Below are 14,967 nucleotides of genomic sequence, written 5' to 3'. Positions count from 1 at the left end.
TACACCACACACACACTACACACACTACACTACACACACACACACACACACACACACACACACACACACACACACACACACACACACACACACACACACACACACACACACACACACACACACGCACGCACGCACGCACGCACGCACGCGCGCACGCAAAAACCATTAAAGCATTAAAAAATTGCAAATGGAAAATACTTTAATTTATTTTATTAATAAAACAATTTTTAATTTGAATAAAAATTGTCCAACGCAAATTTTATAAATACTTGAAATTTTATCTCATTACGGAATAAATGTAATAAAATATACATTAAGGATCTTTATACAACACATTAAAAAACATAAAAAATAATTTACATGTTTAAATTAAATACATTATTTTATTTAAAAATAACATGGCTCTATAAAGCAATCAACAATCATTTTATAAGTAAAGAAGCTCGTAGACATCGAATCCATCAGCTCATAGGATCGCACAGTTTATCGACATTGCAACCAATTTCCTTGTATCGATAACGTACATTTCCTTCAAAAGAACTCTCATAAAATTTTATTTCCGATCAAATTCTCGCGGTAACCACGGAGATTGAATTAACTCAGGGATTCTATGGCACGAAAGTGCGACATAGCTGACGTGTAATATACCGTGTGGAACGTAATTATCGACGGCAATTACGTACCAGCCGCGAGGCGGTAGTTATTTTAATGCGGCCCGGTTCACTGACTCTCACCTGCACCGCCATCGCAATTCAATTAAGAGATCGGAAAGGGAACGGAGCTTATTGTAATTTAATCGCCGTTGTAAGGTCGTCCTGGTGCGATCGTAAAACTTTCGGGATAGTCCATTAATCCCTGTGGATCCCTTTTGGTTTCATCGAATTAGCCAGCCTCTTCTGCAGGTATGACTATCCGACGGGAATGTGCATGTTATTCATCGAAAATTGCCCTTTCATAATTCTAACGCTTCTTCTCGTTTGCCTTATATTCCAAAATGTGCGTGTGATTTTTTTTTATTTTCTCAATCTTATCTGTTATCTCCGGCATTGCTTCGTTACACGCTCAAATTTCTATTCGAACATTAATATTGTGAATTACGCGAATAATTGTTAAATATATAATTATGTTGTACAACAAGTTTAATAATTCAATTAAAAATATTTGATTAGAAATGAAGCACAGTAATCATTCAAAATTCAAGACATTCGCGCTTTGGAGGGCGCTTTAAAGAACTTTACCTGTACAGCAGCGAATCAACTCTATCGATCATACTTTTGCTTCCCTCTGTCGGAAATGGTATGTAAACTCCAGATGAAATTTCTGTTATCCTTCAACAACCCACCTTTACTATCCTCTCGCGAGTTCACCCCATGCGGTACGCTTTGCGCTCTTGGCTATCTGTTACGCGTGCTTGAAGTTAAAGGGCGTTGCAATCTGTTTCCCGACTACTGCTTCATTGATTCACTTTGTGATTGTTAATCTATCTCCTCCATATTATACTACGATTCTCTCTAAATTTCTTGGAGTGAAATCTCATTTTTTTTGGAAAGTCACTTCAAGTATTCATGAAAATACCATCAATCAAAGTGAAGCGAAATTTCACTTTTCAAGAGAGTGAAATTGTTCACTCTTCATTTAGATTTATTCTTCAACTCTAAAAAGAATGATTTTTCTCGGAGAAAGGATATTTTGTAACTTAATCATAAAGTCGCAGGCATTTTTTGACTAAGTCTTGAAATCTCTAAGTACTTTATCTGTACAGGAGTACAAACATATTAAAGATTAAAAACATGAATTTCGATTTATTACATTTTATTAATGTTTTCGATAGAAATTAATTTCTTTCATTATTCTAAAGTACCTATACAAAATACTTTAACCTCTGTTCGTATCTTTTTGATTTCTATTTTATGTATGTACAAATGTATAAACAGGTTTACCTCTGATAGATTCATTCCCGAGTTTGTCAAACACTTAACGTTGTTCGTACACTTAAAACAACTAAACACAATTATATAATTGTTAAAACAGTTATAATAATTGATAATTATTATATAAATTTGCACTTGTATGAGAACAAGAACTGAAAAGGCGTTAGGCGTGATTTGGCAGTGAGATGTCTGTACTTTAAGTTGGAGTGAAGTTTAGAGCATTAACAATTTCACTTTAAAATAAGAGTGAAACTTTTCACTTTTTGTCTTAGTGTAAAAGAATTCACTTTATTAAAGTGAATATTTCTTCCGTAGAGTGAACTGGTTAGTGACTCCAGGATTAGAGTGAAAATTTCACTCAAAAAAATTTAGACTTTTTTATAAATCCTAATTTTCACGCAAGTGAAAAAAGTCTAAATTGAAATAAACTGTATTTTCATTGTTTATTTTATGAATAGAAGAAACCGACATTTTATTTTTGTATAATTTATTATGTAATTTTTTATCATGTAATTTTTTAGAGAACTATATAATTGTATCCGTAAGAAATTTTATCAAACTTGCAACGTCTTCTTTTGTTAAAAATATCTTGTTATGTAATATTATCATAATATGGTATTTGAAAAATTGTATTGGTACGACTTACGATTTGCATTCGCGATTTGATTGCAGCTATAAAATATAGAATAGAAGTTGCGAATAAAGACAAAAGTTTTGACACTAAATATACAATTTACATTCTGACTTGATCGAAACTGTAAAATGTGGAATAGAAGTAGTGAAAAAAGACAAAAAGAAAGGAATAGAAGAAGCGATCGGTACACAGAGAGAATTTTTCTTAGAGTTTACCCTGAAAATATAGTCGTAGGACAACATTATATTTCGAAGAATTTTAATGTAAATCTCTTTCATTTATTAATAAAACTACAATAAAATATAAAATAAATTTGATTAATTTTACTAAAGTATGATAAAGTATAGTAAAAATCTTTAAAATATTGTTTTGTACCACAACTACTATATTTTTAGGGTAAATTTTAAAAGAAAGTTCTCTGCGTGTAGAGACATCTCTACTTACCAGGTGTATAAGTATGAAATGATGATTTTTTTCCCAAAAAAAAACACGTTAAATTCGGAAGAATGATAAAAAGAGATTTATTCAGTAGTATGCTCCATTGCTAGTTACACATTTTTCCCATCTTTCGGGCAATTTGTGGATACCACGCCAGTAAAAATCTTCCCCTTTTGCCGCGAACCATTCATCGAGCCATTTTTTCACATCTTCGTACGAACCAAAGCGCTGCTCAGTAAGTGCGTGATCCATCGATGCAAACAAGTGGTAATCGGAAGGAGCTAAGTCTGGTGAGTAAGCCGCATGGGGTAGAACTTCCCAGCTGAATGCTTCCAACGTGTCCCGAACTGGTTTTGCCGTATGGGATGGAGCATTGTCATAGAGAAAAATGACCTTGTGTTGCCTCTTTTGGTATTCTGGTCGTTTTTAAGCAGCAAACGGTTCAAATCGATCAATTGTTGTTGATAGCGTTTGGTATTAACCATTTCGCCAGGCTTCAATAGCTCATAATAGACCACACCTTTCTGGTCCCACAGAGCATCGTCTTCCTGTCAAAGCGATTCGGTCTTGTGGACGATGTGGATGGTGCGCCTGGGTCTACCCATGATTTTTTGCGCTTGGGATTTTCAAAAAAAATCCACTTTTCATCCCCAATAACGATACGATGCAAGAATGATTTTCTTCTGTATCGTTCGAGTAAAATTTCACATTTGTTTTTTTGCGCCTCTCCATCTGTCTCTCGTTCAATTCATGTGGCACCCATCTGCCGACTTTCTGAATCTTTCCCATCTCTCGTAGGCGATTGAAAACAGCTTGACTAACGCTCAATTGCTCTGCGAGTTGTGTTTGTGAATCATCTTCATTCAGCAATGCTTGCAATTCCACGTCTTCGTATTTTTTGACGGTTTTCCGTGTTCCGATGTCTGCTACATCGAAATCTCCAATTTTGAAACGCTGAAACCATCGTTCACACGGTTTTTGCGATGGAGCAAGTTCATCATAAGCATCTCCAAATAATCGGTATGATTCCGCAGCAGTTTTCTTCAAATGAAAACAAAAAATTAATGCTGTCCGCGAATACTCCTTATTTGGTACAAATTTCGTCACATTAAACACAATGCTATGCAAACACTTTTTTAATCAAATCACTTTGCGCGTTTGACACTTGTTGATGGTACAATAAAATGGCGTATAATGTTAAATCTTTGTGACTTCACACTGCATGGGTGCTCCATCTGTTTCTCAAATCGTCATTTCATACTTATACACCTGGTAGAAATAACCGTTAATTAGACATCGAATATCGTAAAAACATATTAGTATCTAAGATATTACTTAAGATGGTCTTAAAATAAGATTGGATTACTGTAATATCATCCTATGTTTTACTTTTATAGTAAATTATATAATTTTTATAATTTTTTAAAATTTATATAATTTATATAATTTTATAAAAAAGTATTGTATCATCAAAAATATTTTATCAAATTTACAACATTTCTTTTGTTATGTGTTACTGCATTGATAGAAAAGTGAAACGTATCTCAAAATGAACAATTTTTTAGTATAGCATTAAAATTTTGGATTGGAACAACGTTTTAATTAGGATAATAAATATATAATTCTATAGTTTCATTTTCTTTTCATAAGCAAATGAGCTATAATTGTATCCCTTTTCTGCAAAAATATATTAGTCTTTAGGGCAGATTTTCTCTTATTATTTCAAAAATTTTTATTATTTGTATCACTTTTCTATCAATTCAATACAGCAATACATTGCGTTTCATGATGAAAATCGTAACATGACACTTAAAAAATTGTATTGATAGTAACTGTACAGTTTACATTCTAACTGCAGTTTACATTTACGACTTGATTGCAACTGTGGAATGTGGAACAGAAGTGATGAATTGAATAAATGGGAGGGATGCAAAACGAGTCAGCGAACAGAAAAAGCGATTGGTGAAGAAGTGGTGAATTGAAAGCAATACAATGTATCTCTGATTTGCATGTGAAGAATGGTGGGAACTTGTTGGGATGTAGAATAGTAGTGCACGTGATGTATACAAAAATTGGGAGAAAAACAGAGAATCGAGAAGTAAGATAAAATTTTAGTTATGATATATACATTTTCAGTAATATTCTTGTTTCACAAATAATTGTATAATGTCTAATGCACATAAATATATGTAAATAAACATATTTTTGTGCGACCTAATAATATAATTTTAATTATTTTCCAATATACGTGGAATTCATGAATAGCTAGTAAATGTTAGATACAAATGTATCCATGTTCTAATTTTATAACAGGTGTACCAAAAATCAAATTTTTGAAAACAAATATATATTTAATTATTACCCACACAAAAAATAATTGCAGATATTATGCGAATTCCGCTTTTAAATGAACGTTTAGGAGAATTTCCGACGAATTTTATACATATTTGTCCGTAGCTAACAATTGTTCGGAGATCACAAAACAGCAAGTAAACATTAATCGACGACCAGAAGAGGAAACACCACCGGATATTCACGGGAAAATCGTTCAAGGCAAATTTGTATTTCCACGTTTGAACACGACCGGCAATCGGAAAGGGCGGAAGGAAGAATGAGGAATCCTGCGAGAGGAATCCTTGATACGCTGCGCATCCTTCATTTCTTCCGGTAGTAGTGGCGATGGCAGCGGTGACTTTTTTCACGTATCGTACGTATCCGTCGCGAGAATATCGTCGCGCGCGATCGGTGGAGTGCGATCGCCGCTGGCGTGGTTATATTTCGATTATATTTCGAGCGTAAAGCGCAAAGCCTGCACGAAATTAAATTTCCCATGGCGCGACCGACTGCTTTCCCCGGTTTCAATGCTACTGCAACCGTCGGCCGACGGCTGCATTGCAGTCGGTGGTTTAGCAATCGAGCTGCGGTTGGATCGATGTACCCTCGTATATCCGTTATATGAAACTGCATCTCTCCCTTGTTCTCGATCATCCCTCTGGTCTCTCACTTCTTCTGCAGCGCACAAATAATGCAGCGACATTTGACCGACTGCTTACACGCGGCGCGTTAAAAGTAGCGAACACATTGAATGTCTACGCCACAAAGGGGTGATAACCAAACATTCTTGTCTGCTTGCATTTCCGATCGCTGCCGATTAGATCGAGTGTAGCGTCGAAATATGTTCTTTTAAGAATATTTTGACTGTACAATATCAGTCAAAAATGTCAGCTAAAAAATTAACATCAATCAATATTAGTTGAAAAATTTGGATAAATCGTAAATACACTCTGAAACCAATTTTTACAAAAAGCAAAATAATTTGGTTTATAATTGCTTATGCATGATTATATTTTGCTACAGTTTTAGGTAAATAATTTTTAAACTTTTAAATCGATTCAAATGAATTTTTGCACAAATATTTAATAGAGCTTTATTAGTGTATGTAAAAAATTTGAGTTAATTCATAATGCTACTTCATCATCAAATTTGTAAATCGGTACTATTGTATATAAAACGCAATTTTATATAAAACTCAAAAATAAACAAAAAATTAAATAACTTTAAACTAATAAGGGAAATTTTACACAGACGCTCAAACGTGATAGAACAATTTATGAAATTTTTATATTTTTAATAAATCATTAGGAGATTCAGTCTTCCATGCTATAAAAGCTAAAATAAATTAAGATGAACTTTTAAAAATTTTATCCGTTTTATATATTAGTTTGAATCCCCTGGTAGTTAACATATTGTAACAGAAAGTATGATAAGTGATTTCAATTTTTAAATAATTTTGTATTTTTTTTGTATTATTTGTATTGTATTTTATTTAAGAAGACATCATACAATTTAACTACATACTTCATATCATTTTAATGGATTTGATAGTTGAGCTTGAGTGTATTTATTCTTTCTTTTGTTTTAAGTCATAATTTCTTTAAGTCGTTATCCATGTTTAGAAAAGTCTAAATAAAAATTTTATCATTAAAAGTATGAAATACCATACATGAAAATTTGTGTTAATTAAGATTTGTCTATTTTCTTGTACGTAAAATGAATCAATAGCAATACTGTAATATTAATTATCAACATTGGTACTTTTCTAGACTTAAAAAATGTATCATTTCATTATTACTATTGATATGTTCGTATTTGAATATTCTTACAGCGAATTACAAACACATTTCTTTCCTGCGGGAATGATATAATGAAAAGGCGCATCTGAATGTACTCGGACTATATATTCCTAAAGTTTAATTTAAGTTGGATGATACAGCTCGTATATCGTATAAATTTCGATTTACATATTCTACGCGTAAGTTCCAAGAAGGTAGATAACTTAACTAACGTACGTAGAGTTTACTAATGGCTTCTGGGAAGCTAGACAATATCATCGGAAATAACAATACAAGTTACAATACAATGCGCAATTGTCAAACTGCACAAGTACAAAATGTATCATTGACTCTTAAATTCCGTTTTATATAATCGAAAAATAGTACGCATCGTTTGTTAAGAATCTGTTCGAGCATCTCTAGTGGAAGAATAGTAACATCTGTTCATTGTCTCTTCTTTCTTCAAAAAGTTACTTTTCTGATACTTACAACGTCTCATTTGCGACTCTTTAAATGTAGAGGAAGCGGGATTCTCTTCAGGATTCTCTATTTGAATGTGCAGTGCTTTCAAAAATTTAGGGAATTTGAGATAAAGTAAAATTTTCGGATAAAGTAAACTCGAATGTGGATGACACATTGCTTTAATATTGTAAGTGCAAAATGTATTTGTACAAAAGAGATATTTATCGAAAAACCTTATTTTTATAAAATAAACATTAATTATTAATTTATTAATAAATAATAACATAGAATTTATACTTTTTAAAATTATTTTATCTAAAAAGATATTATGTAATAAAATATATTATCTTAAAAATAAAAATGGGCGATTATATTATTGACGCACAAAAAATATTCGCATAGTCGGGAAATTTAACTTCTAAGATCATAAAATTATTAATTTATTAATTTATTTTCTATAAATAAGGTCTTTTTTATAAAAATAAAATTCTTCTTGTACGAATACTTTTTGTATTCATTGAATTAAATAACACCCTCTACTGCCGCCTGTCTTGCGATGTTCGTATGGTAAATTATGTATCTGATTGCTTTGTTTTTAGCATTTATATTCATCCGATGAATTCGTACCTGCGACACATACATATGCCGCGGAGCTAATAACAGCTCGGACTCTTAACAATGTCGAGTTGGCGGAGAATGGCTTTTACCCGTTCGCTCCTAATCTCGCAATGTGGAGTGTTTCATTATACTTAGCTGGTTGGTTCACACAGTTTGGCAACTTTAGCAAATATCCTCCGGGTGTTTCCGCACATTATTACGATACTGAATACAGTTAAGGTGTAATTAACTCCATGCTCTCCGCAGACGCACATGTATGTCTATCCCGCTCTCCGACCGTGGTAATTAATTTTCATAATAGGCCAATGCAGTGATGCAAGAACATAAGTAGCACTGTATTCCGAAAAACGCGAACTGTCAATTTATATAACGTAGCGATGAACGGTTAGCGTAAATAGTGCCCGTTCAACGCTGACCAAAAATATTGGACGTATATACCGTCCTATATATCACTGTATAAAGGAGATAAATATTTGTCTTCCGGAATTCCGGAACACTTCCGTGCTTGTCCGACGAAGAAATCATCCGATTTCTCGATATATCCGAAATCGTTCTCTGAACCGATCGTTCAATATTCCACGCGTTTGACGGAACTCATTCAAATAATCCGTATGTAATACTGCATGAGAAGCTTTGTTTATTATGTTGCTATTACAATTTTCTTTAAGGAGCAGAAATGTTGCTTTATAAAAATAATGCTTATTGTTATTATTACTTTATTATTATTATTTTTTTTATTACTTTTTTGTAATTATAAAATAAGACAATAGATTGTAAAATTACATTAGTTAATTGTATAATATTATAATATTAAATTTAATAATCAATATTAACAGGAATATATATGACACTAAAGCAACATATGAGTCTTAGGATCTACTAAAGTATTTTGTTTTAATTTCTTTAAGAATTGCAACATTTTAGCTTATTGTTATAATAGTACAGTATGATAGTTTATAGTCTATGCATGAATAGAAAAAAATTGTAAAGAATAAGACTGTGAAATCTAAAATTACTCCAAATTATTATATGTTTATAAAGGAAAATGTCAGAAAATCTCAAAAAATAATATTTTATATTATAATTGTAAAACAAGAATAAACAGAAACATTCTTTCTATAATATTTCAAAGTTACCGCGTATTTTGACGAATGTTAAACATTTTTCAAAATCAATCTATGGATTATAATTAAATCATATTATAATTAAATCATATAAATCATATTCATTTATCAAATTTTGGAATATTATGAATAATGCTTATAATTTTCTCTTGCGTGTAGGAGATTGTCACCGCATTTCGTTTGTGTGAGGTGAGGAGAAATTCCGTTTAAAATTCAAGACAGAAATCGTGAATGCATCGTCAACTTCGTAAATCGAGAGAACACCATATGTGTTCATATGTTATTCCATCTGTCGACAAGACTAACCAAAGCGTTTCTGAAAGAAATCCATCGCGATAGTGCGGGAAAGGGAGCTAGCATTCGCATGTCTAAACACAAAAGCTAGAATTCGCCTTGTCGCCCGTTCCATCGTGGCATCGTCGAATTTCGTGTACATGTCGCTCGAACCTAATATTGCAGATGCACCCAGTTAGTCTAGCGCATTTGATTCATATTCCTGGCACACATAATCCCGAGGCATTTCGTATGGCAAAGTATGGTCTGTCACTTTAAGCTTACTGATTCGACTATCGACTAATGCGCTTCGTTTCTCCCTGAATCATGCCGCGCGATAAATATTTTGTAAGATGCCGTATACATCGTGCTCAGAGTCTTTAACAGAAAATTCCAGCATTCCGACGAACTGACTCCAAGTGGCAAACTACAAGGTAAAGTAAGAGTCTTTACCGTTCTTTAAATGGCTTCTGAGACGCGCATTTTCTCGATGCACCCCCGAGACGTTGACGGGGATAAATTGAGAGCGAGAAGAATATATTATATATATAATACTATCGATTTTTATAGACATTTTGTTGCGAATATAATATTGTAAAACATTTTTACAGGAAGTAAAGAGAAAACATAAAAACATTTAAATATAAATGTAATGTTCTAATAGATTGGACAGGAAAAATATTGTAAGCACAATACATTGTATGTCAATTGGTGGATTTTAAATACCGTAAAATGGGATAACTTTAGTTCAATTGAGATAACTTTAATCCAAAAAAAAATATCTAGATAACACATAATAGGTGCAGTAAAAAGAAATCCATTATTTTTCCATTCAATTTCATGCAAAATCAAGATAAAAACATCTTAAGACGTCTTTAATCCTTAACAAGAATATATATTTTTTTATTTATGACTAAAGAAACATATATATATATATATATTATTACGGCATACGATTACGGCCAGTACAAACGTTCCTTTGCGCACAATAGCAGGAATAAAGAATTAGGAATAAAGAATAAACGATTTTAACTTATCAGAAATCGGATACATCGAAATACGGTTTCTGATAGGTTGAAATCATTTATTTTTTATTCCTAATTTCTTATTCCTTTTATTGTGCATAGGGCCAGACAGGAGAGACTTGGGTGCTTTTCATTTGATGATACAAGTCGATAAAAGTCGTACAAGCATCGTTCTATCTTTCTTAATCATATTTGCATTTCTATTTCGTATTGTCATAATCATATTGGACCTTGAACCCATAAAAATTATTAAAAAAAAATTTTTTTAAGTTCAATTATTTATTCTTAATGAAATAAAGTTTGAAAAATATGTCAAAATTCAACGCAAAGTTTTTGCCTTGATTTCAAAGTTTATAATTGATTTATGAATTCAAAATCATTTTATGAATCACTAATGTCACCACAATTAGAGAATGTTGAATATAAATTACTAAAAATAATGTTTTCGAAATTTTTATCCAAACATTCTGAAATCATGTTATAAAAATGCAAATGGGGAAAAAATGTTACATTAGCGAAATATATAGAACAAATGGGACCCTACAACAATAATTTTAACAACGACGACAAATACTAGCTGCACAAATTCATCATAGAAACTAATAAAATTATAAGTAAGGTTTGTTTTTTTATTACACTGACTGAATTAAATGAATTATTTTATTCTATAATAAAAAATTTTTACATCTTTATGACTGATAATTGATTAAATGTTGAGAATTTGATGGGTGTTACACAAACATTAGGTAACTGTATGCGAAGTTAATGTAAAGTCACCTAGCGAATATAAGGGTTTTTGTGGTGTATGTGAACCAGCAGGGTGTCTAGTTTACACTTTTGTCATTAGTTGTTGCTTTTCCATTTGTTACTAAAAGACTTTGTTTTGCTTCGACTATGCTTTTATTCGCTTTTAAGCCTCCAACACATGCTGGATCTATTTCATAGACTGTACATTCCATTCATCGACATCCCTTTTTAAAATTTGTATCGTTGTTCAAGCGATACGCGTACACGCTGGATGACGAAAATTCGTTACCACCTCGCCGCTCGGCCATGTCTACCACGTATTTCTCCCTATTGTTCTTAATTTACGAGTCTCACGGCTATTCTTCTTTCGGTCGCTAATTAACGGGTCGGCCCGACTGGATTCGAAGCTGTAACTCAGGAAAATTTACCAGTCGCGAGATAACGGCACTCTTCCATTGCATCGTGCACGAACAAAGGGCGTCGGAAACGAGCGTTCTCACTCGCGAATGCTATGATAAAGAAATCTCAATTATAGTAGAGGACATGGTGGCTACTGATATATTTCATCTGATATATTGTACGTTGCTTTTGCATTTAAACGCTGCTTTGAGACTTTGAATTGAGTATCGCTATAAAAATTTGTCGCATTTTTAAATATTTTTTAAATTATTATTTTAAATTAAATAATGAAGAAACGCAAAAAATAAATAGTGTAGATAGTGTAGAAACAGAGAACTTTTCTCACATATAAATTATAATATTCTAGGTCACAAGTATACAGAAAACCGTGTTTACACGGATAGATATCTACAATACATGCTGAGTCATACTAACCACCTAACATAAAAATAGCAATCGATTCACTTGCATATACAGCATGCTTTCACCATTATTAAACAAAGAACAAAGATTTTATTCATTATTAAAAGAGAGAATTTATTCACTAAAAAATCTTATAACAAATATGACAGAAAATATATATATAAATAAAATAACTAGCAAACATGTATAAGTCATGCAACAAATTCCAACAAGTATCGCACAAGAAAGAAGTTTCTCTATTCTTCTATATGTGATAGAAACAAATAGATAAGACTTAACAACATTCAAACCGTTTTAAGCCTTTAAAATAATTAGAATAAATTTTTAGAAACCTTAACAAACAAAAACTCTACTTAGATCGGCAGAAGTGTATAAAATACTTTTATTCCTGGGGAAAAGTATACATGAGAAAACAGGAAATTACTTACGCGTGAAAGAACAGCAACATAACATCATATTAAATCCACGCAGTCAGCTTTATTTGAATATAACATTGAGACAAGACAAAATATTTGATAAAACGACCAAATATTATCATCTTATATTTTCTAAGGAAGATAGAGAGATCCTAGAAATATCCCGATAATTTAAACAAAAACAATGGCCATAACATAAGTGACATATGAAAAACTATTCTCCCAGTTTTCGAAAATTAATCGACTGAAAGTAATCACTCTCGTTACACTCGCAATGATTCCTTTTTCCAATGACCACTGTCCTTTTTCTTTTCTCCGCTTTTCTTCTAACAATAAAAAGATATTCTCCAGAAAAGCGATTCATTATCAAATTGTTTTTGATACTGATGAAAAAAACTACAGAACGTTAATAATAATCAGTATCAAGATACCAAAATGGCCCGTTATCTTCTTTTTTAAATTTGTAATTTTAATACTTTTTTATAGTTAAGAAAAAAGATGATTCACTTTTACAAAAATAATTGCTGATTCATTATCCTTCTATATCTTTTTAATCCTGATATTAAAAGTAATAACCCAATAATATAAAATATTAAATATCCTTCTACAAAAAAAAATACATTTTAAATTGTAAATATAACATAAGGAATATAATTGAGTGGGTCTAATAGATTCACCGTTATTTCCGGATGATTAAGGTTTGCTATTTTTTCGAATATATACAAAATATTACTTATTATACAAAAAATTAGTTTTGTTAATCAAATATAAATTAAATATTAATTAATTATATTAATTATATTAATTAAACCAAAGGACTGTTTTACATTAAATAATATTCAAAATCTTTCAAAATGGATATTAAGAGTCATAAGCACACAAAGGTTGATTCGCGACTGTTTTGTGGAGGGATGTTCATAAAAAGTTTATATTAATTCTTTTAACACAGAATGGTTTGAATTGGAGTTGAAAGACTTCAATAAAATAACTATATTTATATTTATGCATCTTTAGCTGCTTTTAACTTTTAAATTTTGTAAGATTTTGAGTATTAATAAAATATGCACAAAAAACATTTTCTGAAGTACCTAAGAATTTAATTAAATATAGGTATGGAAATAATTTTGTTGGATTACCAAATAATTATATAGGACGTTAAAACTGATTACTAGAACGTCAAAATTTTTTGCAGAATTATTTATCATACTTGAGTTTTCTACATAATTATTTTGATAGTGTCCAACAGAATTATTTTCAGATCTATATTTAATTAAATTTCTAAATACTTCAGCAAAATCATTCTTTCTGTATATTCGAAACTTTTAAAAGAGGAATATAAATGATTGATTTGCAAAAGATTTACATTCAAATATTCAAATATTCAATGATTGTTTATAATGCGTTTATTTTTTTATGCAAGTATGTCCCTATCATGTACACATCGTATTTTTCTCATCATAATAAAGTGCTGCGTTTTCGTGTATGACATAGCAGAAAGTAAGATGACAATGTTTATGCAGCGTTGTAAATGGCGTGCAATGTGACAGCGCATTTAGTCCCGGTGTGAAGCAGGTGCGGAAAAAAAACATTTGCTCCTAAAATGGTGGTACGTGTTGCAATTTGTAATTACGTTTAGTTGAGCGCATTACGCCAAGCTGTGAATTGTGATGAAAAGCGCAATACGTCATGTGACTCGGCAGTTCGTTCCACTTTTGCTGATTAAACATTCCGCTGCGAAATGCGAAATAATTAAAAGTTTGTTGTTTAATCTCGCGCGATTTCTCGAAACTCTCGCAAAATCCATCCCGAATTTTACATATCGAACATACACGTCGACCATCATTCGCATTTGTTATTGGCGCAAACGTTCGAACGCACGTAATGTTCCCGATAAAATTATAATAGTTAATCGGAAAAAATAATTGTGGGTCTGTTATTAAAATCATTATAATTTTTATATAACATCGTCATGATATTTTTAAAATTACGTGTAAGTTTAATATATATTCATGTAATTTAATTTGAAAAAAATAATCCAACAAGATCAGGAGCGGTATTATTTTTATGTAATATTCATTGTGAAACATTTACAGCATGAGATACGTTCTGTATGTAAAACTATGTAAATATTTCGTGCGATTTTCACTTCATTACAATACAACTTCTGTCGAAGTAAAAACATCGCGCTGTATGTATGTGCATGTATACGAGTGAGAACGACCGTCTTAATTCTTACAAAAACTAATTGGATTAACAGTTAGAATCATTTCCTGCACAGCCCTTCTTTTCCACAGTTTTTGTCTCCCTTCTCTCTCTTTCTCTCTCTCTCTCTCTCTCTCTCTCTCTCTCTCTCTCTCTCTTCTTC

Source organism: Atta cephalotes (genome assembly GCF_000143395.1).
Source record: "Atta cephalotes unplaced genomic scaffold scaffold00001, whole genome shotgun sequence".
NCBI lineage: Eukaryota > Metazoa > Arthropoda > Insecta > Hymenoptera > Formicidae > Atta > Atta cephalotes.
The sequence above is the reverse complement of the archived record's forward strand: the minus strand, read 5'-3'. Positions refer to the sequence as shown.